Genomic DNA, 25,022 nt, shown 5'->3' on the forward strand with positions numbered 1-25,022 from the left:
CCCCCCCCCCCCCCCCCCCCCCCCACTACCACCACCACACTCTTTGAGTGGAATCTTAACTGCCAGCACTCAAAGCCTGTCAATGAAAGGCCAGCTGTTCCTCGCCCTCTGCCGGCCTGCCCATGCCTCTGTTAGATGCTTGCCTCAATTTTAGGACCCCCACCCCCTAACTCACACACACTCTCACAAACACACACCGACAGCCTGGGCTCATGTGAAAGCATGAAATGCCATTACCAGTAAGCGTCAGGTTACGTGGGCACAGTACCAAGCTATGTCCCCACTGCTAACGAAGGATGTGGTGAGAAACTTATATGCTACATGCTAGCTGCACTCTCTCTTTCACACACACAAACACACACACACACCCAAACGTACTTCTGGAGGCCCCTGGTTGTCGGAGCACAATTCTGTAAAAGTTAACCATAATACAGAAATAGAACGCAGCAGTCTTTAATGTTAGTCTCCTCAAGAAAACACAGGCTGCTGGTGGGACCTCTTGGAAGAAATGGAGGCATATGTGGTCAGCTCATACGTTCTCCTACTTTGACTGTTTTAAAGTTGTGGCTAATCTAACACAGTGTGGAGGAATGTCACTGCCAGGAACAGCCTTTAGAAAAATGAAATATAATTACAGCGTGTTAACCATGTTCGCTCTCATTTTCAGACATTGACAGCTTTAACCACGATCCCACTGAAACAACAGCCCTACGTGTGGGACGACTAGTAAATAAAAATAAATGAAATACTAGTCACTGTGCTATGCTAACAGCTTGATTAAATACCTGCAATGCTAATGACATTCCCATCAGCCTCGGCTGTAGTTTACCCTTTATACTTTCATTGACAATAAGCAAATATTAGCATGCTAACGAGTTGAACTAAAATGTAAAAGAAAAGCATGACCTGCTGTACATTGCCTACCTGCTAAACACCAGCATGTTAGCATTGTCATTGTGAGCAAGTTAGCATGCTGATATTAGCATTTAGCTCATGAAAGGCGCACACAATCGCTAGCAAGGTTTTTCTACTGAGCTTTAAAGTAAAAACCACATGTGTTAATGAGGTTCAGCGTTCGGATTCATTTACATTAATATATTGTGCATATTATAATATAATATATATATATATATAATAATACTGCACAGTGTGTTTTTTTCAACGTCGTATTATCATTATTATTATAATCAGTACTGTTGTCAAAGAAAACATTAAATCCTGCAAAAGTCATCTCGTTCAAAAATATTATATTATTTTATTTATTGATACCAGCCCAGGTTTCCATACAGAGTTTCACATGATAATTTAAATACTGCTATATGAATTTTTTTAGATAATAACATTTGTAAAATGATGAGCATACATCCTTTTCTTGATGGTTTCATGCTTTGGGAAAAAGTTCCCAGTGTGTTTGTTCATAAGTTGTTCAAATACTGATTACCTGTCTAAGATAGCTGCCAGTCCTATCATATACAATATGCCAGTTTCATTGTTTAATTTAATAATATCATACATGGCAACAAAATAGCCTATTGTAGACCGATAGCACACTGTTGTTGCGCATAGTAGTGCTGGTGTTTGTGACGGAGTGGAAAGATTGGTTTCATTTCTACACGTGGGAGGCATGCTCTGCATAGCCTGAGGATACAAAACCAGATATGTTTTTGCGTCAGCTCGTATCATTTCTTGAGTCTCGTCCATCACAGGCTGCATTTTTTTCGACATGTTTTTTTTTCTTTCTCCTACTCTTTCCTCGCGTTTCTCTTTGTCAGAGTCGGGTTAGCTTTAATGAGTGGACTCCATTGTTACTTGGGGCCGCCGCCTGCTTGCAGCTGTGGATGAAACTATCTGGCGTATTTGGCATGATGCCCGTCTTCGGCCTCAGTTTCTAACGGTAGGAAGGAGGAGGAGGTGGCGGAGGCCAGCACATTGGACGTGCTTGATGTGGACTGATGGACAGCAGACAGCTTCCCATGTCTGCAGGAAACAAGAGTGCTTTTCTATTCTACTCAGACGGGGATCTGTGGAAACCAAATGCTGGTGGAGAAGGACAGGGCGTTACAGTAGATGGAAGATTGTTTTCATGACTCATAGAGTATAATCTGCTTGTACAATTTTAATGTATGTGAAACATCAGACTGCAGTGTAAACACTAAGTCAACCTATGGGCTCCCCTGTCCCTCCACTTATTATTATGGCCCATCACATGCTGCAGACAGTCAAAACACCATCACCTCTCTTATACTTCTTTACTTTGTTTTGCCCAATGGGTTTAGTTTGTCATCGCCTTCCCAACTACTTTTGGGACTTTATAAATCATATCTGACACCAGCTTAGGCTCCCATATGCCGGATGAAAGCGATGGAACTCCCATGTTACACATCAGCCAGATCATATAATACGTCATTTATGAAGTCATCTGTCTTTTGTTGAGCTGAGGAATGAGTTGAATATGACAAAGACACATTTTCACTACACAGTACATATTGATATTATATCAATATCATGATATAGACTAGATATTGTCTTAGATTTTGGTTATTGTAGTGTTTTCCTGGTTTTAAAGACTGCATTATAGTAAAGTTTTTTCATTTTCAGAACTTCCCTGGCTGTTCTTACTGCTGTATTATTTGCCTTTAACCTTTTATTTTTTGCCTTTAGTCATTATATCTACATTACTGATGATTATTTATAATTAAAAAAAACAACAACACTACAATATCATCGTAATATCAATATTGAGGTATTTGGTCAAACATATTTTGATATTTGATTTTCTTTCTATCGCACCAGCTCTGCATTAAAATAAGATTAAATTAATAGTTCATTTGCCAACGATCATGATTTCAATATAAAACATTTTCCGCCCTAGCTTGAAGGAGATCATTCTTCGGCCTATTCAACCATTCATTTTCAGGACTGAAATTTGTGATAGGTGTGTTATCACTACAGGTATAACTGATTAAAACACGGCAAGCATGCTGCTAACGCTGACTGAAGACTTGATGTTTGGTAGCTGCATTTTTCTGCAATTTTAACCTTTGTAAAGAAAATGTCATGTTGCATTGTCATGTTAGCTTTTATCGCTGTCTCTCTTAAATGAATACACAGGAGTAGGAATCGGAAAGTCATGAAATTCCAACAGCTGGGAAGTTTTATGTTTGTTCCAAAACAGTGTAAGGGCTTCACAGTAAGCCAAACAATCCGAACATTTGGGAAAGTAATTGTTGAGTCCTAGGTATTTATCACCATTCCTATTGTTGGGTTGTTTTATTGCTCGGCGAGCACATTAGGTAGGCACATATAGCTCAACAGTGTGGTTGCAGAAGAAAGAATCCCATTGATTTTCTCCATAAGGATTTTGAAAATGATCCATAATTTCCTAACCCTCCGAGTTGGACTGACCACAAGCTCCCGGCTTGTGAAACAAACGTTTTTGGTCCTTTGGAATCCAGAAAAAAACATGTTTAATTCCCACTCTTATTGACAAATTCTACAATATCCACAATTCTAAGCATAATAGCGATGTCTCTTGGTGGATTGGTGGAACTTGTTACTATAGAAATGTTTGCTGAACCTGCAAACAGCTAGAGTGGCTTCTACCGGTCTACCGTCTTGTACCTTTGCCTATTTTGCCGTTTTCAAAATGTTATTTTGTGATAAATCAAATGTTTTATGTTCATGATTCATCTCGTAGCTGGTTGGCTTGGTTCCAGGCTTAAAACTCTATGTATTGGGCGCCTGGATAGCTTAGTTGGTATCATTCCTCCCTCTCTCTCCCCTTTCATGTCTTCATCTGTCCTGTCAAAAAAGGCCTAATAATGCCCAAAAAATGTTATAAAAATTAAATAAAATCACTCTTTATATAAGCAATTAAATGTCCTATGGCATGAATTTTTTTAACAGCCTGCCTATGGCTCCCACAGTGGCTCGAAATGGTGACAGGTGTAAACCAGGCTCTGGGTATCCTGCTCTGCCTTTGAGAAAATGAAAGCTCAGATGGGCCTTATGACGTCATAAGGGGCAAGATTCCAGATCGGCCCATCTGAGGTTACCTCCCCTTTCTCTGATTTGCCCGCCCAGAGAATTTGGCCCACAATGAGAGAGAGACATCATTGCTGTCAAACAAGCAAAGTGGCAGTTGCTTCCAAGCCTTCACCTTGCCCCCCCCCTCCTCTCCTCCTCAAAAGCTACAGACTCAGAAATGGAAAGAGACTTCAGATACAGTATTAGGGACCACTAAGGGTGATATAAAAGAGACCAGATTCAGTATTAATGGACCACTAAGGTCTATATAAAAGAGACTTCAGATACAGTAGTAGGGGACCACTAAGGTCTATATAAAAGAGACTTCAGATACAGTATTAGGGACCACTAAGGTCTATATAAAAGAGACTTCAGATACAGTATTAGGGACCACTAAGGTCTATATAAAAGAGACTTCAGATACAGTATTAGGGGACCACTAAGGTCTATATAAAAGAGACTTGAGATACAGTATAAGGGTACCACTAAGGTCTATATGAAAGCATCCAAAGAGCACCATGTCATGGGACCTTTAATGAAACCTCCATGGAGATACGGGTAAAACACTCCTGAAACCAGAGCCTTTAAAAAAGTGGGCGGTCTATGGAGATGGGTATCATGAAGTCCAGTAAGTCTTAAGATTGTTGTCATGCTCAGTGGTTTTGGCTGCTGGAGGAGGTTTGACCCTGCTGCCTGTCTTTTGTGTAGCTTGTGTGTACAGTATGTCGTGTTTGTGAAGTTTTTATGCCATTCTGATCAGCAGCAGAGCGGGCTACTGGCAGTGGCCGGGGTGGAAATAAAGGATCGGGATGAAAGGGGGCAGATTACATATTCATCCGACCCATTTAGAGGAAGCGAAGCCTAGAGAGATGCCTGTCGAAGCCCACTGACGGACCTATGGTTACACACAGGTGCAACTGTGAGACGCACAAATGCACACTCTTGAGTCTCTCCCTCTCTACCGCTTCCTGTCTCTCTGTTTCAGACGCTTGTGTTTCGCCACCTTCAGCTTGGTGTGTTTTATCGCAGACCCTCATCTTCCTCGCCTTGGCGCGTTTCTGCATGTACAGTCTTTGTCTCTCATCTCCAATCTACCGTCCTTATCAGTTCCCTTTTATGCGCAAGCTTTTTTCTTTTTTCTTAGTCTGTTGCCAGCATGCTTTTATTTTTCCACAGTTCATAATAAAGTCCTTCATAGGAAGGTCCTGCTCGCAGGCTGGTGATGTTTCTGTCTCACTGAGACAGTTTAAAACAGAAGGGCGCCAGTGGGGGCGATGTGATGAGAGAGAAACAGAGTGGTTTAGATACAAAAAGGACGAGTTATATTTATAAAATGGTTATAGGTGAATATACTATTTTGTCCAATAGGGCAGACCTCGACTACATTTTTAATCCATAAACACTCATGATTTTGTCGAATAATCGATTTGGTTGATTTAATTAACAGATCTGTGCCCTTTGAGTGTTTTTTAAGTCTAGAAAAGCGTAATACAAATGCAGTCAAACTGAGTTTCTCCTCAAAGAATCATGCAAAAGCACCACTTTAAATCTGGTGTTTACCAGAAATGTGGAAATAAATCATTCAGCAACTAACGGCATACAAACTGGAAACTAAGACCAAAACAACATATCCACTGATCGACTAAGAGGGCGCAGGTCTCTTCTCAAATAATGTACGAACCTGAACGGATGTTTGCACTTTAGAAAAAATAACCTGAAACTTTGCAGGCCTCTTGGGTAAGGTCTTGCGTACTTTTTATTTTAGTTACATATACATCATTAGCCAATGGAAGCTGTTCTGAGAAAATACAGCCTGAATCGCAGCCTTCTGGTCACTTATTGTCCTGCATTATTTAGTTTAATATCAGAAGAGAGAGAAGTGTCAGGGGTAGCAGGAAGGTTTGGTAAGGAGTTGGAGCTTCTCTTCTTCTCCGTGCATGATCAATACATTTAAAAGATTATTCCACCGGGTTAGAATTGCACTCCTATAACGTTGTCGGAACATAAATAAAAAAATCAAACAAAATGCAGCAGAACCGGAGAAATCATCCTTTTTATTAAATGCATCTTCCAACTTCTTTTTCACATATGCAGTGGTCCTCCCTGTGGACCTGTAAGCAGACTTTGGTGTGTGTGAAATCGATGGAGCATTTGAGGATTAGCAGCAACATCACTGGACTTGTGATGATTGTGAGATAGATATTCTAAGATGGGATCTTTCACTTCATAGAAACATATTGTTTTCCTTTCTTCAGATGGATTCAGTTAGCGGTGCATAGAGTCTGACATCCACCTGTTTGGCAGCACTTACTACAGTGTGCGAGGGATCTCTGGTGCCCCCTCTCTGCAGACCCACTGGGCTCCATGTTAACAGATGGCCAACCTGCTCTGCATTACATTGTCAAATCCACACACTATTGACAACTAGTGTATTGGTTCAAGTTTTCAGAAGTGCTGTGGTGGAACAACAGCATGGTTGCTTTTTCTTTCTTAAAAAATAATGAAATGATTAAAAGCTCTTCTGATTTTTCTCTGGACAGACTGCGACACAATTCTAGCGTCCTTGTGATGCACTGGCTTAAGATATTCTCTAAAGTGGAGGAGTCTGTTTCTGAAAAAAAATGTATGTATGAGTATGGTCAGCATTGTCACAACAAGACTGCAGGAAGTCAGTGCACCTGGGCAATAACTAGCCTCACACTATTACATAACATAACTCCCTGTATAACCACTCCACTTTGTTTTTTTACAGATTAAACTGGGAGACATAACGTGTTAGATCACAAGCTTTCATAGAGATGTTGGTACAACAGGCACATCTTGTTACCCTTGTACATAATGTTCTGTGTTGTGCGACTGATTTACGTGTGCTGCTGTAACGCCGTAATTTCCCATTTTTCTTGGATCAATATCTATCTATCTATCTATCTATCTATCTATCTATCTATCTATCTAACCAGGCTAGCTGCTTACTACTGCTTCCCATATTTATGCTAAGCCAAGCTACCTCTTTCCTGGCTTTAGCTTCATGTTTAGCATTCAGATAGAGTGGTATTGATCTCCTCATCTAACTCTTTACAAAAAAGAAAATTAGCGTATTTCCCAAAATGTCGAACCAACTCGTTCAAGCTGTGCCAATCAAACACAAAACCACGGCTGCGTGAGGAGTACACAGGGAGCTTTCCACCATGAATCTTGCTCTCCTTGGGGGTCTTCCAGCTTGACAGGCTTGCTTTTGATTCATACCTGGTCTATCTGCCTACTCCGCTCCCCTGTTCTGCTCTATTGGCCTGAAGGGCCTAATAGACGCCGTGCTTCTGAGCAGTAGCAGCCCAGCTGTCCCAGGTCTATGCCTAGGGCCAGATCCATCGCGTGCAACCGCTTCAGCCTCTAATTAAGCTTCTGAAGGGAGCGACAGCTTTTATTGAGAATAGAGATTTTTTTTGCCTTCTTCATATTCCACGCCCCACAAAGGCAGCAAACTTAATGAAATGTGCCTTCCATTTAGGCCCTGTTTTATTGTCTTTTAATGGAGGTGATGTCTTAATGTTGCATTAGTGCATGAAGAAGTATGAGTTTGTGGATGGGATTGTGCTTTTGCATCGTGTTTGGTGGTGGGGGGGCTGCAGGGGGGGGCTGCTGGGTTGGGGATGACTCCTCCAGATGATCCTGTGTGTAGCAGCAACAGCGACGCAGCTGGAATTGTTATCTCCTTTGATATTAGGGCTGCATGTAATGTGGAAAACACCCTTTGCCGGCTCCACTTCCTCCTCAGACGATAGGGGTTTCACATGCCACTGGGTTTTTATAATCCCCTCGAGATTTGTAGTTTATTCCACTGAATTCAACCCTAGCTATGTTAAATATTTCCCCATCGCTGCGTTATTGTTTTGTTTTTAAAGGCCCAATGAAGGATATGGGGATTACATTTTGCTTTGCACTTTCTGCCTCAAGTCAACCACAAAAGCAGCTCGGTAATACTTTAGATTGTTGTTGTTTTTTCCAGTGGTTTGCTCCTGAACACGCTCTTCAGAACAAATTCCAAAGTGAAGGTTTACGGCTTTGAAGTAAATTAATTTAAGGAAATTAATGTCTGATTAAAGGATGTGTCAACAACTCATTGACCAATTAAGTGGAGCCTGATATGTGGGTTGTATTCTTCTCTGGGCCTTTACCACTGATGGTGGCGCTCCCTTGTGATGAATGTCTGAAATTCTCGGCCTGTCTCTTTCTACCTGAACAACACGTACCTTATAGAGGGAGGAAGTGCTTTGGATGTCATTGCCCGTCTACCCAGAGGGGCTGCATGTTGAGACACACCCCTCCTCCTCCGCTCCTTCCCTTCCCACCTTCCCTTCACACCCCTTGCACTGATCTCCCGTCCCATCCAGCTCTCCAGAGGTGAAGGTCTTGTCTCCTTTACTATCACTGTCTGACCTGTGGGGTCCACATAATGAGACGAGCACACACTCACCCTAAAACACAGCCAACATCACTTTACCACTCTAAAATAATTCTGACTCTCTCATGATCTGCCTGTAAGAGTGTGTGTGTAGTGTGTATGTTCATTTGTGACAGAGGAATGTCTCGAGTAAACCACCAATAGACAGTGAGGTCTAGGCAGCTGTTGTAGCTCCCACACAGATGTTTGCTTGTATCTCAACACTGACCAATGACAGTGGATGGTCCTTACTGCGTCATACAGTACTTATTACACAACGCCACAAATAGTGTATGGAAGGCCCCTCCAAGTAGTGTGTTTTACGTGACTCATCTATGGTTCATTCAGCTTTGGTTGTCCATTTGCTTCCTTTTTGTGTGGGCATTAGGTGGACAGCTAGTGTCTCTGTTTTTCTTTTCATCACTACCTCCTATTGCCAGTGCCATAGCCTAATGATACTAGTTGTTTCCATTTATGTATGCACTTAATGATGTTCTGATGTAGTGAACATTTCACTCACAGGATTGATCAGCTGTATTCGCTGTTGGCTTCTTATTGGCTAATCCCATAATGTGTCTCATCTCCTGACAGCATGAAAAAACAATTAAAGCTTGCTAAACTGAACCAAATTCCCGAAGACCTCTCTCCATTTTTTTTATTTTTTTATTTTGTTGCCTTTGGACAGAGGCAGGCTAGCTGTTGCCATTATTTATGCTAAGCTAAGCTAACCAGCGACTACCTCAAGTTTCATACTGTACCAACAGATGTGAGATTGGTACCGATCTTTGCAGCTAAGTCTCGGCAAGAAAGCGAATAAGCGTATTTCCCAAAATGTTGAACTATTCCTTTATGATGGTGTCCAATTGGAAGAAGCCACCCACCCACAGAGTCTTGAAATTTGCTTTGTTGTAGCCGACAACTACCTGATTCCTTATTTATGAGCTACTGTGTGTAGTTAAAGCAGCTGGAGTTTTAGTGGTTTACCTTCAGGCAATGTGATAAATGTTTTCCTGCGTGGGAGGTCGAGAGGGTTGGGCCGATGTTCTGCCAAAAGTATGAAGGAAAGAAAAATCACAGTTAATTAATAATGAATTAACAATGAATTAAAGGTTAAAACAAGAAGGAACGGAAGGCTGGGTTAAGACCTCCCTCTAGCACCGTAAATCAATGCCTAGTCACTCCTGAGTGTCCCGCTTTGAGGGATAAACTCCCAGTAAAACAGCTATCCCATGAAAGACACCCTGGGGCTACGCAGCGCTGAGTAACACACCAAGACAGCCTCTCTTGCAGTTCTGGCCTTCTGGTCTTTGTACAGCAAATCTCGATGATTACCTTTCATCCTGCTCGTCTGTAATGTCTGCATTCATTTTCTGAATCGGTCATTGAATTTAAACAGGAATTGGGTAAAATAGAAAATCATTTTTTCAACATTGAACATTCTCTATGTCTATAATCGGCATTCAAAGTCAGCTTACAAATATATTGAACATGTGTGTAATGAATGCATTATGGCATTAGGAGTAGGACAGTCGGATTAATGATATTTCTCTTCTTTGTTAACCTGAGTGACGTGTTCATCTGGCACCTTGGTGCAAAGCATGTCTTAAGAGTTTGTGTGCCAAGAATCACAGAAAGAGTACAGATAACCACTTAAGTCATAGTAATACTGCCTAAACTTGAACAGCACAGCATCCTGTGCTATCAGCATGACTCACATCAAGCTTTTTCATATCGCCGTGTTAATATTCTGGCAGAGTGTCAGGATGACTAAACATCTACTTGAATCACACATGTCTGCTGGTATTGATTTAGCACTTTGTTCTAGGCTATGGGACTGCTCTGACTGCTGAAATATACAGAGTGACACACCTACAGATTATCTAATGCTTTATGAGTTGAGGCAGAAATAAAGCCATTTCTGAGCCGAATCCCATGAGTCACACCTTCGTATGGACAGATGAAATCAATTAAATTGAATAGAGGGTAATGCAGGAAACAAACGCTGGATTAGTGTGTTCAAATTGTGATCATGAGGTCATTTGTCACATAGGGGGAATTCTGTACTGAAAAGAGTGCTTTTCATTACGTTTGTGTATTTCTGCATATGTGGTAAGAGTCAGCACTAATACCACCCCAGAGGCAGACATCTGACTTATTTGGTCTTCCGTCCAATGTGGTTAAAGAGCAATTAAATAAATGTTTAATTAAACCAAATTAAACCAGCGACTACCCACCGCACTCAGCCTGGACGTATTAACACATTTAGTTATAATGTGTGCAAAGACAGTACCCAATAGTGACTTACACACTTCCATTGTGTTGGAAGTCATTTCAACTTTTCAACATTTTTACCTCCGCCAAGGAGATTATGTTTTTGGTTTGGTTTGTCTGTTGTTTTTTTTGTTTGTCTGTCAGCAGGATTACTGAAAAAATATTGGGCCATTTTTCATGAAACCTAGTGGTTTTGTTTATCATGGCCCATGAAAAACCCTTTACATTTTGAAGTGGATCCGACTAACACAAATTAATTTTCACTTTGCAAAATACGTTATGTGGTGTCTGTATTATCGTTAAAATTGACAGTGCATTAACTTTGTGAGGTAGCTCTCTGAGGCCCTCATGTACGTACAGTACATCTGCAAACGGAGCGTTATTGGCGCCACGGCATGTGATACTTGAGTTAACGTTGCATTCACCAAACCTGCAGTTCATCGGGTAATCAGCGCCTTTCTCCGCCCACTATACTGTAAATTGCGTTGTAGCAAAGCAGTAAGCACTTGTGCTATGATGCAGCTGAGTGCAGATGTTCCCACTGCACTGATGCTATGACTGCTTGAAATGATTCTGATTTATCAGAGTGATATTTGTAATGTAGCGAGGAGTTTGCTGGAATGGGATCTGAAAGCTGTGAGGGAGATTCATTGACATCTATGATTTCTCCCAGTAGCCTCACTGTAATGTTGCATGGCTGTTTAATCTGTAACGCTTAATGATTTTGTGTTTTTTAAACTGATAAAGTGTCTTTCAGCTCGTCTGTTTGAACTATGTCTTTGTCTTTCTCAGATTACTGCCCCCCATTTCACCATGATTGTATTGTCAAAGAGCTAATGGGACTTTCTCTACATGATAGCAAAGCCACAAAATAAAAATAATAATACCATGTGGAAAAGTGGGTGTTCCTTTCCTGATTGTTACCTTTCAGCACACCGACAGATGTTTAACATCAGCATAACACCCACTGGAGCTTGTTTTGAGCCGTTTAACTAAACCATTTCATGCTGATGCACTGCTCCCCTATTCACAGTTCTGTTTTTTTACCATAATCCTGCAATTATAAGCTGGTGGAAAAGGGAATGGGTGGGATGTGACAATCGGGAGGCGTTGAGTGCTCTTAAAGGTCAGGGTCGCTGGTGGTTTGGCTCTGATGTGGTTTACCAGGGCAGAGCTGGAGTGGCAGCTGGCCTTTGCCACCCTGCGCTGATTCCTCAAAGGGACAAGCCTGTGAAAGCTGGTTCTGATTTGCGGCCCACCCACATAGCAGCACGGCTTGAATGGACCTAACTGAGGGAATGCTGTGCTTTCCCTCAGTCTTTATCGTTTCCCTGCCAGGGGTTTAATTTTATGCAGCTATTTACTGCGGTCTACAGTGGAGCTCCATTGCTTATTTCCCCCTTCTCCTCCTTCTTTCCGCCGGGTGCAGGTGTGTGTGCACTCGACCGAGGAGATGTGTTGGCTTGTCTACAAAGACACCGACAAAAAAAATGGATCAGGAAATTCTGGTTCCACTTTATACTGCGTCCCTCCCCTCACATGGCAGTAAATGCTGCACTCCAACCCCCTGACCCGCCCATAGCTGCAGGAAAAGGTGATGAAAAGTTATTGCCACATTGTCACCTGCTTTCATTGCAGTCATTGCTTAGTAGAACATTCCTTTCCAGAAGTCTTCAATTAGTAGTATACTTCAATGATTTGATCGGTCGGACTGAAGGTAGAAAAAAGTAGGGAAGGAAGTGTAACGTCGAGGATATAAACTACCTTACAGATATTGTTTAAAAAACAGTTGCAAAATTATTAGAGTTTCATATAAAAAACAAAAATGCAGAACAGACAGAGAATTATTTAAAAAAAATGAAAGAAAACAAAGCAAATTGCAATACAATAAGGCAGTTAATAAACTGGTCCTACAATAATGTGTGGGGTGGCCTAAAGCCTTTATACCTTGTTGCATCGAATACTAAGATATTAAAATAGTCTACTTGTTGGCATGTTTTGATGTAAACCATACATATAGCACCGTGAACCCTTAACCGTCATGTTCTCCTGGGGTCCGTGTCTAAGTGTTTTTTATATCAGAAATATGGGAGGTGGAAAATGTCAACAAGGCGACGACAAGGTCATCACATGTGTGATTCAAGGTGAAAAAAATATTGGAAAAAGTGACAAAAACTACAAAAAACCCATTGGAAGTAAGCATAAAAAAACGGCTTAAATGTCAAAAAAGTGACAAAACGTCAACAAAAGGGACAAAGACATTGGGGGAAAAATACGATAACAATTTTAAAATAAATCCCCAAAACGTAATACTTTTTTAATTGAAAAGCTTCAAAATAATTGAGATAGTGACAACAAAAGTGGGATTTATGTCCGCTAATTATATGGACGATTTATGTAAAGTTTTGAAAAATCTTTAACAATCAAAATGTAAAAATAACTCAGAGGCCCTTTTTCAGTAAATCTGAGGACCCCCTAGGGGCCCCAGACCCCCTGTTGAAGAACACTGCCTTAGACGGTTCAGAAGATGAACTTGACTCCCATGACAGTTAATAGGCCGCTGCAGGACTGTCAGCATTGTGGCCCCTCCAGTTGACTCCAGTTTAGACAGGATTCTTCAGTCTCCTTTCATGTCACATGAGTTCACCTTCTTTTGTGTCCACTGCACAAACATACACACCGTCACAGAGACGCACACACCCATGGTCCTCACACCCTCAGGGCCAGAGGAAGGGGACCCAGCAGAGGAAGTGTAGAACATAGATCATGTTGCGGGGTCTTTATTGTAGAGATGAGTTGAACTGTCTCAGCGAATGGGCCTTGTTTCTGTCAGCAGGGTCCGGTTTGCTGCGTAGACCCCTGGACCTGCCTGTAGGCGCTAAGCGCAGGATGCCACAGTGGAAATTTGAATTCCTTTGTAAGGCAGAGGAATGCCATTCATGACTTTTTGACTCAAACATAGATACTGGGCCCAATGATTCATGACATTGTCATTTTTTACGGTCTGACACATTAGCCAGCATGTATGAGTCTGTTTTTAAGGTGTAATTGAAGAAAGGTTGCTAAAGTCTCCCCCAAATGTGTTTTTTAATTCTATTAATTTATATGCCTTTAGGTTCCAGGGATCAGGGACAACATGGATAAATACCGCATTCTGCATTTAATGCTAGATAGCAGCGGCTGGGTATTGGTAATCAATATCTTTTAAGGTACCCTCCAGAATAGTCTGGACCAACTGGAATACATTTCCTGGATAATTGATTTAACATGTCGCTCACCTTGCGCTCTCTGTGTGTCGCCGTTCTCCAACTCTGTTCGCTTCGTGAACAAAAACATATTTGGATTGTGCATTCAAACATTTAAGGAAATGATTGTATAGATTGACAAAGAATATATTTACGACCTTTACTATCTAACCGGGACATTTTAGGACCGCTTGGTGGGATTGCTGTGGATGTCGATACACTGGTAATAAGAATTATGGATAACCATGTATCCAGCTAAATTGAATAGCTCAGGTTACTGTATTGTGTGAACAGTTATCTACATTCAATATTGTATGTGGCGTTTTCTTTTGCATGATGCAAATGTTCCACCAAGACAAGTTCCTTCCTTTACATTACCTGCATTTGATCCTTTAAGTACCCAGATCTAGAAATGACTACTTGTACGGTTTTGCTTGCAGCCAGTCACGCAAGTGTTCTTCAGTTTAACGTGCCATGGGATTGGCCCACTATCACTACAGCAACGACCCACACAGTGTGTAGCGCGGTGAAGTCGAGCGTGGTGTTATGATGGAGTTGGCAGGTTAGCGTGACGGGATGCCACTTAACCGTTAAAAAGAATAAATATGGAAGAAGTGGTGGTGACATTTTACCAAACTGAATGATGGGTATTGAATAAAGTAGAAAAAGTACTCTGTTGGCTTTGATATCACTATAATGGTACTGTTATTGGTACTGGTACTGTTATATTTCAAATGATCCCCAGCCCTATATATAGCAACAAATACAGAATTCTATTTATTTTTTTTATTTCATGGGACCTTTATTAAAGTGTTGGTTTGAGACTGTAAATCCTGATCCATAATCAATGTCACAGCTGTTATGTAAATACCTTTTCTAACATGCTTGTTGGTTACTTCATTTTCATTTTCAATTAATCTGCAGATTATCTTGATGTAAAGAAAAACCACGGTCTAAAGCCAAAAACATTTAATTTACAATGATGAAAATAAAATTGAGCAGCAAATTCTCATATGTGAGAAAGTGGAACCAGCTATCTTTTTGGAAAACATGCCTAATAAAATTATTTTTTTATAATATTTTTCTTTCAATTGATTAATCATCAAATCTCTGCATACCACAATATCCATTATGGTTTCTTTGGAGATGATAGCAACATTGGACCAGACATACCTTGGTATTGTTGAATAATGTGTGGCAACTTTCCTTTCTCTGGTAGCACTGGGTCTGCCAGCTGCAGGGTCCCTGGATGGAACAAAGTGATTCCAGCCCTCCTGGTGGCAGCCCGCTGGTGTTTACGCCCTCAAGGCTAGGCTGGTCAGGGCTGTGAAATTGTAGGCAGGGGATATGCCTTTGACGATTGCCAACTCTCTCTATGTCCTTCAGTGATGGCCTAGGCTTGTGTCCAGAGCCGTTGGGTTAGCCACCATATTAGAGGACAAAGATGTCCCAGCGATAAATCTACCCCTAAAGACTAGGCAAGGACACAAGGGGGAATGTCTAAATGGGGCACAGAAGAAATGACCCCATGAAAAGCTGAGATTGAAATAAATATTCCATCAGGAAATGACTTACGGAGCTCCCTGGAACTGACCCCAGACTGGTTTAGTCATTTGCCAGAGGCTAAAAGACAGTAAGGACGGCGAACCTTCTGTTGGGGACATACCTTCTCTTGGATGTGAGGATTCAGAATCTCTGTTTACGATGAACCAAAGCCAATGATAGTAAAAAGGAAAAGAAAATGCACGCATAACTGGAGTGGCGTCTGGGTTTGCATGTGATTGAATTGAGAGACCTTCTCTGTTGTTGCCAAAAGTCTGCAGAAAAACAGCAATGTTTTGTCTGCGGGACCAGAGAGGTCCCAGGTTAGGAGGAGGAGAGCCCAAGGCATGGCTGAGGTAGATGAACCGCTGCTGTTATTTTAAATTGATTTCATTTTTTCTATGTACCTTCCCCTACTGTCTAAGCTCTGTCTCGCTCTCACTGGGGGCCAGTAGTGGACCGTTGCCCACTTGTGGTATCGCCTGGCCCCTAAATCACAGACAGACTGTCCCTGCTGAAGAGATTTACCTAGCGGCTACCAGAATACAGCAGCAGACCTGCCCTGCCAGGCAGCACAAGTACCAATTTAAAAAGCCTCCCCGTGATCTGACAGAGAAGTGGTGATGACAGGCAGGGCTCTGTCCCGGGCTCCCCTACCTTTCATCCACAGAATACAGAGGGAGAGAGCGGGAGACGGCTGGAAGCCCTTTAAAGTAGGAAGTAGGGCACCATATTGTTGCCACTGCGCTAGATGGACGTTTTGGCTTCTCGGGCAGATCGAGTACTGCCCAATAACCTGGACATTATCTTACCTTACTGTAATTATGCTCCAAATATATTTTAATGAGGAAAGATGTCTAAATAAATGTCATTTCTGCAAAGCCATTTTCTTCTCTACAGCCCCTGAAGGATATTTTGGATGTCGCTCTATCTACATTATTTATCTATTTATATCATTTTTTCACCACTGGCGCCCAGACAGAACTACAGTAGGTGAATGCTGCGGAGACTCGGGACTGCGTACCGATGTCCACAGACTCTTCCTACTGAGATGGCACAGGTCTGTGAAAATGAAAGCGCTCCAATGGCAGACAGCAGCAGCAGCCACGGCTCAACTTTAATTTGTTAGTGTCTGTGCGTGTACTGTATACATACTGTTACCAAGTAGGACAAGTGATTAATGTGTATACACTATGCTAGACTTTTATGAGTGTGTATACAGTATATGGAAGTGTTTCATGGTAGCGGTGTTGTTGAGTGTGTGCTGCTGTTAGAGAAGGCAACCTTCTGCATCCACGATTTAGAGACTTCTGGCACTGAAAAGCACTCATGTATTTACAGAAATAGGTCTAGCTAGCTTTAATTTAATCACCTTTGCATGGAGAAGATGGGTGTAACTGTAGTACACCAAATAATAACAGTGTTTGGAGTCTGATAAAGCCTAATTACAGTTTGCAGTTTGACTCACAAGAATGTACGGTAAGCTAAACACGGTTCATTAGTCAGGTTAGCCAAGTCTGTTTAGCTAGAATTACCTTCATCGCAAATGAGAAGCCGGAGCCGGGAAGAAACTAGAGAGAGCAGAAGGGAACATGTTCAAAATGGGAAGAAAAGCGCATTGCACAACCCAAAACAGGTTCAGATGTGTTTTAATATTTCTCTGATTTAGGGGCTCTGAAACATCTGAGCAGTGTGAATGGGACGTGTAAAAGTAGCAAAAGATATTAATTAAACCAAAACGTAGCAGTGTAAATGTAGCCTCAGTGAAGCCAATGGGGGGGGGGCGGCATTACACACTCTGCCACCGCCTAGTTTCAATGCTAACAAAATGATTGATCATCTAACTTAGTTAAAATCACAAATTCTTATTGAAAGAGCTGTAGTAGACCCTCTCTTATTTTAGAATGCGGATAGCGAATCCAAGAACACACTTCAGTAGCTCGGCCTGTAGGGAGTTTGGTTGGGAACCGGAGGGTTGTGGATCAAGTCCCCGTATGGACCAAAGTATGTGGACTGGTAGCTGGAGAGGTGCCAGTTCACTTCCTGGGCCCTGCCAAGGTGCTCTTGAGCAAGGCACTGAATCCTGCTCAGCGTGCTGGTCCAGCACTGGATAATAATGTGAGAAGAAAAACATACTTACAATTCACTGAGTAAACTAAAATATATACATTTAAGATAAAATAAAAACACGAAATCAACACCAGTATCAATCAATCAATACACAGCAAAACCTCTATGGTCAAATGTAAGAAAGAAAACAAAGACAGAAGCAAACCAACAAAAAAATGTGAAAAAGCCCATGTAGTATAGGGTTAAATGGGACAGCAGAGTAAACTGTAAACTTTATGTTACGTAATATTATGTGATGTCGTGCTGGTTGTCTCTCAGGCTGTGACACGCATTCACATATGTCGCTGCTTTTACAGCGCTCACACTGTTTTCACCAAGTTGCATTTTTGTCTGGTCAGAGTATGTCAAAATCTGGGAGTGTACATTTAATTTGGATAAAGAGCTGCGTTCTGAGGTCAGTGTATGTGCTACATTGAAGCAGGAAGTGCTGTTCTGTCTCCACCTGTCTCTGTGGACAGAGCTGACACAGCCTGTCTTCTCGGGGCAGCCAGGTCTGTCTGTGGCGGCCGGCTGTGAAACACACACACACACACACACACACACACACACACACACACACCCACAGACTGGTTGTAGGAGAGAGTGGTGATCCAAAGGGCAGCAGTGTTTACCTGCCCACTTGAGTGGATTCCTCAGCCGGCTGGCTCAGACGATGAGGTGGAGGCTCCGGTGCCTGCGTGTCTACTGTCTATACCGGAGACATTCTTTGCCTGATATCAGTGCCGCATACTCAACAAAGATGTTGAAAGGCCACATTGAAGCAGCAATAGGAGTGTGGGGGCAGACGGGGGGGGGCAGAAAAGGGTGGGAGGGAGTTTGAGAAGATAGATGGACTCGACTCATAAAACTCACTATCGTCAGTGAGGCCGGAAGCCTTGAAGTGTCCGGCATGCAGAGAGAGAGAAAGAGAGAGAGCAGGTGTGTGTGTGTTGGTGTGTGTGTGTGTGTGTGCGTGTGTGTGTGTGTGTGTGTGTGTGTGTGGACATGCCGTATTTGACTGCGAAGGCATGTGAGTGGGTGCGTGTGTGTGCTCATGTGTTGAAGGGAGTGCATCTGTGTTTGAGTAATAAATAGCGTGTGTGTTTCAGCCTGGCAGACGTGGCGCTGGGCTGAAAATGCACATACTGTACATGCTGTGTTTTGAGCTTGCATTCATGTGTCTCCCCCCCCCAAACAAAGCAGAACTTACCATGTCAAGCTTTCTTGCTTGATCACACGGGAATAGGTCATGGACGTGTGTGTGAGTGTGCTTGTGCTTTTGTGTGTGTGTGTGTGTGTGTGTGTGTGTGTGTGAGGGATAGGGAGATGAGGCGACTTCAAAGCGTCATGGCAACATTCTCTCCGCCCAGCCTGTTTACACTGCTCAGCGGAGTCTGCATTCCTCTGTCTCACTTTTCCATGGCATTCCATGAGGAGCTCCCTGCTCTTGGCCGCGTGCCCACGCCTCAGCGACGTTTACCCCAACACCCCCTCCCTCCACCCCTACCCATATAGTGCACATACACTTCTGTACACACAACCGTACACTCCATTTAGCTCATTAAAACAAGAAGCAACCCAGCTGGGACTGCAGCCCACAGCACCTCTCTGCAGGGCACCTTCAACCAAAAGGAGGGAACATTCTGAGGTGGAGGGAGGAGATAAACAGTAGACCTGAAACCACAGAGTACCCCGAGCTCAAAATCCAACATGGATGCCCCGTGCATCAACAGTAATGAAAGCTGTAGTAACATAGTTATTAGCGCTTGGGGGTGGCATTAGCTCAGAACCAGAGGGTCGCTGGTTCAGTACGGAGCAAAGGATGGAGTGTGGACTGGTAGCTGCCAGATGCTCTTAAGCAAGGCACCAATAAATGGACAGACAGATAGACTAGCTCTCTGTCTGGATTGACCCTGCAGAGATCTGAGGACCAGGTAACCATAGTCCTCAGATTGGAGAGATAGTCCAGCTAAGTGTCTGGATTTACCCTGCAGAGATCTGAGGACCAGGTAACCATAGTCCTCAGATTGGAGAGATAGTCCAGCTAAGTGTCTGGATTGACCCTGCAGAGATCTGAGGACCAGGTAACCATAGTCCTCAGATTGGACAGATAGTCTAGCTCTCTGTCTGGATTGACCCTGCAGAGACCTGAGGAGCAGTTACCCAGAGTCCACGTAAATCGACTGGAGTTTAAAATGCCAACACGGAGGAAGCCCGAGGCGACGGATATCCGGCCTTAATGAGAGAAATCAGGCGGATTATCCGTCAAGGATATAGACTAGTCCGCGTCCCACCGACATTGGACAGAAACATCTGCGCTGGTTTGTCTTGAAAAGCTCTCAGCACATTCCCTGGCCATAAATCAGGCTGCTTCAACGCTTGCCTCAGAGCCAAAGTGAAATATAGCAGCAAAAAAAAGAAAACAATTATGCCGCCAGTTACAAGGTGTGTTGCAAGCAGTCGGCGGCCACATCAGAGGAGGGCTGCTGATGTTTTTGGGACTATTTACTGTGGGGTTGCTAAGGATGCATCATGTGTGTGTTCCATGCAACACGCTCACATAAACATTTGCAAAGGGTAAAAATAACATGTTGTGTTTACTCGCTTTTTGCCTTTATGACTGCATTGCTCCAACATCGGCCGCAGGTGATTATGGGATTCCCTGCGGGGTGGGGGGGTGGGGGGGTGGAGGGGAGGGACTGTGGCAGACAGTGACATCTGTGGAGAAATATGTCTCTATCTTTTTTTCCTTCCTCCTTTCCACGGGATCCTTTTCCAGGATTAAATTAGAGATCTTCCATAACAGAATAGTGGGTAATGACAAGTGCACAGTAAAAAATACTCATCTGAAAGAGTGCTTTTATGGAGTTTTCATCTTAAAAAGAGACACTGGAGAGATCTTTCTTAGAAGCTATTTTCTAGATTCTCTTCTGTTTGATTTCGTCTTTCCAGGAAAATAAGAGTTAAGGCTAAACATGCTAGCACATGGTTTGCTAGTATGGAAAGGTTTTGCAGTGTGTAATAGTGTCTGTGTACATACTTGAGGACAGATGTGAAAGGAATCAACTGTGAGGAAAGAAGAAGAAGTCAGTGGGTTAAGTCATTTGGTCATTTGTTTTGAGCCGATGGGAGGATGGGGATGCCTCACCGGGCGTTTCAGGGGAAATGATTTACGCTGTAAGCCCTAACCCTCGATAACTGAGCTTTACATTTCTCTGCAACCATTTCTAGTTCATTCATGTTTGAATTGTGTTAAGCAGCCAACAGGTGAACCACACCTGCTGCCAACTGGGTGACAATAGAATAGAATGACTTTATTGTCATTCTGCACAAATGCAGTACTTGTGCAACGAGATTTAAGCAACCCTTTACAGTGTCAACACGAAATATAAAAATATAAAATATAAAAATGTAAGATGTAAGAGAGGGGAGAATCTGCAACTGTATACACACAGTATATAAAGTAGTAGAAGGATAAAGGGTTTGTGTACACAACAATATAGTAAAACTGCAAGAAGGTCCATCATACAGAGCCACATGTCAGAACTTATATCTCATTTATAAAATCAATTTAAAGCAGTTCTTTTCATTCTAAAGTAACACTTGCAGTATATTCAGTGTGTTGGTTTATGAGCAGAAAATGACAATATAGGAAAATATGTCGCAGATTTATTTACACAGCACAGCAGAATTAAAAACAATGAATACAGAATTAAAAACAGATTACAGGAGTAAAAAAATCAAAATGTGGCGTCATTAATTAAAAAAGGCAATGTCAAAATGCAACACCATCACTAACATCACTCTGGTGGACAGACTGTGCAACGCCATCACTCACAACATGGTTGACCGTCCGTTTTTATTTTTGAAATATTCATTTAAAATGTTTTTTTTTTTTTTAATGTTTTTTTCAGCCATTTTAAATGCCGATACCGATAAATTGAGACATGCCTGATATCGGCGGGCCGATATGTCGGTAGGGCTCTACAGTACAGTGGCCTTTATTTTCATTTTCAGCCCACAAGCTGCGTTTAGAGTTTGTAGCTTTATGAGGCTGACTGGAAGAACAGTTGGAAAGCTGAAGCAGCAGGAGGAAGACAGAAGGAAGAAAAACAGCTCTCTGTCATACGCCATAATAAAGTTTGACCCCTCTTTAAGAACAGCATATTGCCACAGACGAGACTTGTAGGTGGTGGTGGGGGGGGGGCATGGGATTGCATTTCCAAATGAAAGAGGGATGTTAAAAACATCCCCAGCAGCCTGCTGTTCTTTATGTCATGTGCACCTGTCTCTCGTTAAAGACACCCACACCGTGGTGTCGCCGTCCTAACCGTCTGCGTGGTGGGATTTGGTTCTTTAGCCACGCTAGCGGCGTTCATCGTTCCCAGAGGATGAATCCTACCGACTTGGTATCAGGTCAAAGTGTTCCCTTATCCAGTAAAATGTCCCGTCATGTGCTGATGGATTGTTTAATAACTTGGTGTAAATGCATGGTTCCCAGACCCTGTATCATCATAAACTTTTTTATTTCAACCCTGAGCTATCCTCTGATGCCTCCATGGGGACATCTTAAGTTTCCGTTAAATGTGTTTACAACTATTGGACGGATTGCCATGACATTTTGGTACCAATATCCATGACCCCTTCAGGAAAAATTGAGATAACTTGTGATTGTCCAATACTTTGGTCTATGATCAAATACCTGCAAAACCAATGATATTCCCATCAGCCTCCCTGTATTTATAATTAGCAAATATTAGCTTGCTTCCACACAACATTAGGTGGATAGATAGCTTTTTGGCTAATGCTAGCTCTGGCGTGAGTTAATTAAGCATTAAATTACTAATGTAAAGCTTAATATTAATGTTCAATTCATTTAACATTTAATGTAAATACCGTACATATCCACACGCCTTATATTTCTTTGTTGATATTTCTACTCTGATATTTAAATACTCTTGCAACTGTAACACAGAATGTCCCTTCAGGGATCAATAAAGTATATCTGATTCTGATTCTAAAACTGATGTAGAGTCTATAAAATGTGCACTCTGACATGGATACAATTTAAAAATCATAAGTCCAAAAACACAAAGTACAGGCCAATTACTAACTACATAAAGTCAGTAAAAAGCTCATCATTGACAGTAATTTGGGTACATATTAGCTCATAACAGACAGGTCGCCCTGTTTCTTTACCTCCTATTTCCTTTTTTGTCTGTTTCTTTGTGTCTCTCCTCCTATAATTTGGAGTTCCCTTCTGCGAGCACCCGTCCTCATTCTCCGGGCTAATCTCTTTCCACATAGCTGACCTTAAGTTCCCGGCCGTAAATGATTGACACTTTGGAAAGTGTGGGTTTTCTCTCTGACTGATGTTGTGGAACCTGAGAGAGTTGGAGAGTGGCCCTGCAGGCCAGGGACAGGCCAGGGACAGGCCGGAGGAAGCCTGGAGGACGTGTGGATGTGGCCCCGTGTCTACAGGGAAGAAGGATCACTGCAATACTAACAAACTGCTGGGTTACCAGGCCTCTGACTTGTTATGACAGGGAAGTGCTGTGTTTATGTTTAACTCCGAGCTTTGAAATGTACAGCGTATAGTGCTGGCCTGAGGCTGATGGAGTGGCCCTGGTTGTTGGTGGTGTGTATGTTTCGGTGTGTGTGTAATGTGTTTGTATAAGTGTGGAAAGGACACAGGGTTCCATCATTGAGCGGTTTCCATGGGGATCACAGTGCAGCTAAGACACTGTACCTGTTGAGTGGCTCTGAGGGCCAAATCACCCCGCATAGAGAGAGAGAGAGATGCTGTGACTCACTGTAGGAGCGATACATTTGGTGTGATGGGCTTTGTGGCAGTTAAGGCCAATTTATTTACTCTACTCGCTCTGAAGCTACTCACCGTCACTCTGTCACTCGCTCTACCACACACTCCGCACACACACACACGCCAGCCCTGCTGTTCTTTTAAAGTGATCGACGTTCACGCAGCTCTGCGTGGAGCCTCCGCGGAACCATAAATCAGACTTTAAACAGGACTGGAGAGGGGTGGGAATGTAACAACATACCTTCTCATGGCCTCAATATTATCATAATCCCCTTCAACTGGTCAGTAGCTGGACTGTATTACATATATATATTAGGTTTGTTGCCACATCCATAGATTTCAGTTATAAATGTCATATTCCTCTTCTTTCTTATGTATTGAGTGCACTTTGCAATAAGGTCCAGTTGTTATCTATAAGTGTTCATCATCTTTATGGTTTTCTGTGTGCTGTATGTTTGTCACACTGCTGCAGGGTGTGTCTCCGACTGTCCATTCATTCTTTGGGTCTGAAATAAAATCCTCTTTGAATATCTCTGCAGTGTTTAAATAACTTTAAGAGTGCTCTCAAATAAGGCGATATTACTCCCCCACTGAGCTCTAAAATCCAGTGTATTCCAGGACTTTCAGACACGTCTGAATGAAAATCTGAAGCACAGATCAAAGAACAGGTGTGGCTGGACATGGTTTGGCGCCTTGGCGCGCACTGTGCAAAGTTCATCCTAGTTAAACTTTTGTGCTGCATGTTATGATGAAACCCTCGCACGCCTGCTAGACCCAAGGGAAGTGAGAAAGGCAAGAAAAAAATGAGGAAATGATTAGTTTATTCCCCGTGTGAGGCACTCCAGTACAAGTACTCAGCAACTTTGTTTAACGACAACATTCAAGCTCACTCCTCAGCTTCCTTTCTTTAATTCCAACTCCTCTTCCCTCTCCAGTTTCTTTCTTCTCTCTTGTCTAATCCCTTTAATAGAACAGAGAGACAGTCTGACGGGCCTGGAGTTGGGAAGTTGGGGGGGCACTCCTACTTAAAGAAAGCGCCCGGGCAAATTTGGGATTGGTGGTAATTATTTAAGCCTCATTATGGGATCACGTTTCCCCAAGTCCTTCTCTGTGGTAACCGTTACTGGATACGGGGCTGACACTGTCAATAAAGCGGCTGGAAAGATGACACGCCTTTTGTTTTGACAGGACCAAAGCAGTAATGCCTCCCGTTCGTTTGCATTTGCAAAGAGACGGAGAAGCGAGGGCCTCAGAGCCCAATTTTCCAGATGCTGTGACAGAGAAAGACCCTGTGCTCCTCCCGCCTGGCACCGGGGAACCCGGGTCCCTCTCCCATCGGCCTTTCATGTAAATCGACTTGGCGTAGGGTCATGCGATACAAGGCTGTTTAATCGAGGAGTGTGGTATGAAGAATGTGTATCTGTGTCATCCATGGCACCAAGAGTGTGTGTGTGTTTGTGTGTGTGTGTGTGTGGAAGCCAGCAATACTTGATTGTTGGTCCAAGAATGGATATGATATTTGAGAAAAGGTTTGGCTTTCAGCGAGCGCCCCCCCCCCCCCTACGAA

The 25,022-nt window shown here is 42.7% G+C and overlaps 1 protein-coding gene and 1 long non-coding RNA gene across 2 annotated transcripts in view; both read left to right on the forward strand.

Moving 5' to 3' along the window:
* Window positions 1-25,022, forward strand: part of LOC117955505 (E3 ubiquitin-protein ligase RNF43) — a 77,557-nt gene that overhangs the window by 23,054 nt on the left and 29,481 nt on the right. The gene's annotated exons all lie outside the window — the stretch shown is intronic.
* On the forward strand, window positions 2,418-9,313 carry LOC117955509. The gene is made up of 3 exons (XR_004659064.1): window positions 2,418-2,428; window positions 4,735-4,739; window positions 9,259-9,313. It is a non-coding gene; the product is annotated as an uncharacterized LOC117955509 (long non-coding RNA).

Source organism: Etheostoma cragini, chromosome 13 (assembly GCF_013103735.1).
Source record: "Etheostoma cragini isolate CJK2018 chromosome 13, CSU_Ecrag_1.0, whole genome shotgun sequence".
NCBI lineage: Eukaryota > Metazoa > Chordata > Actinopteri > Perciformes > Percidae > Etheostoma > Etheostoma cragini.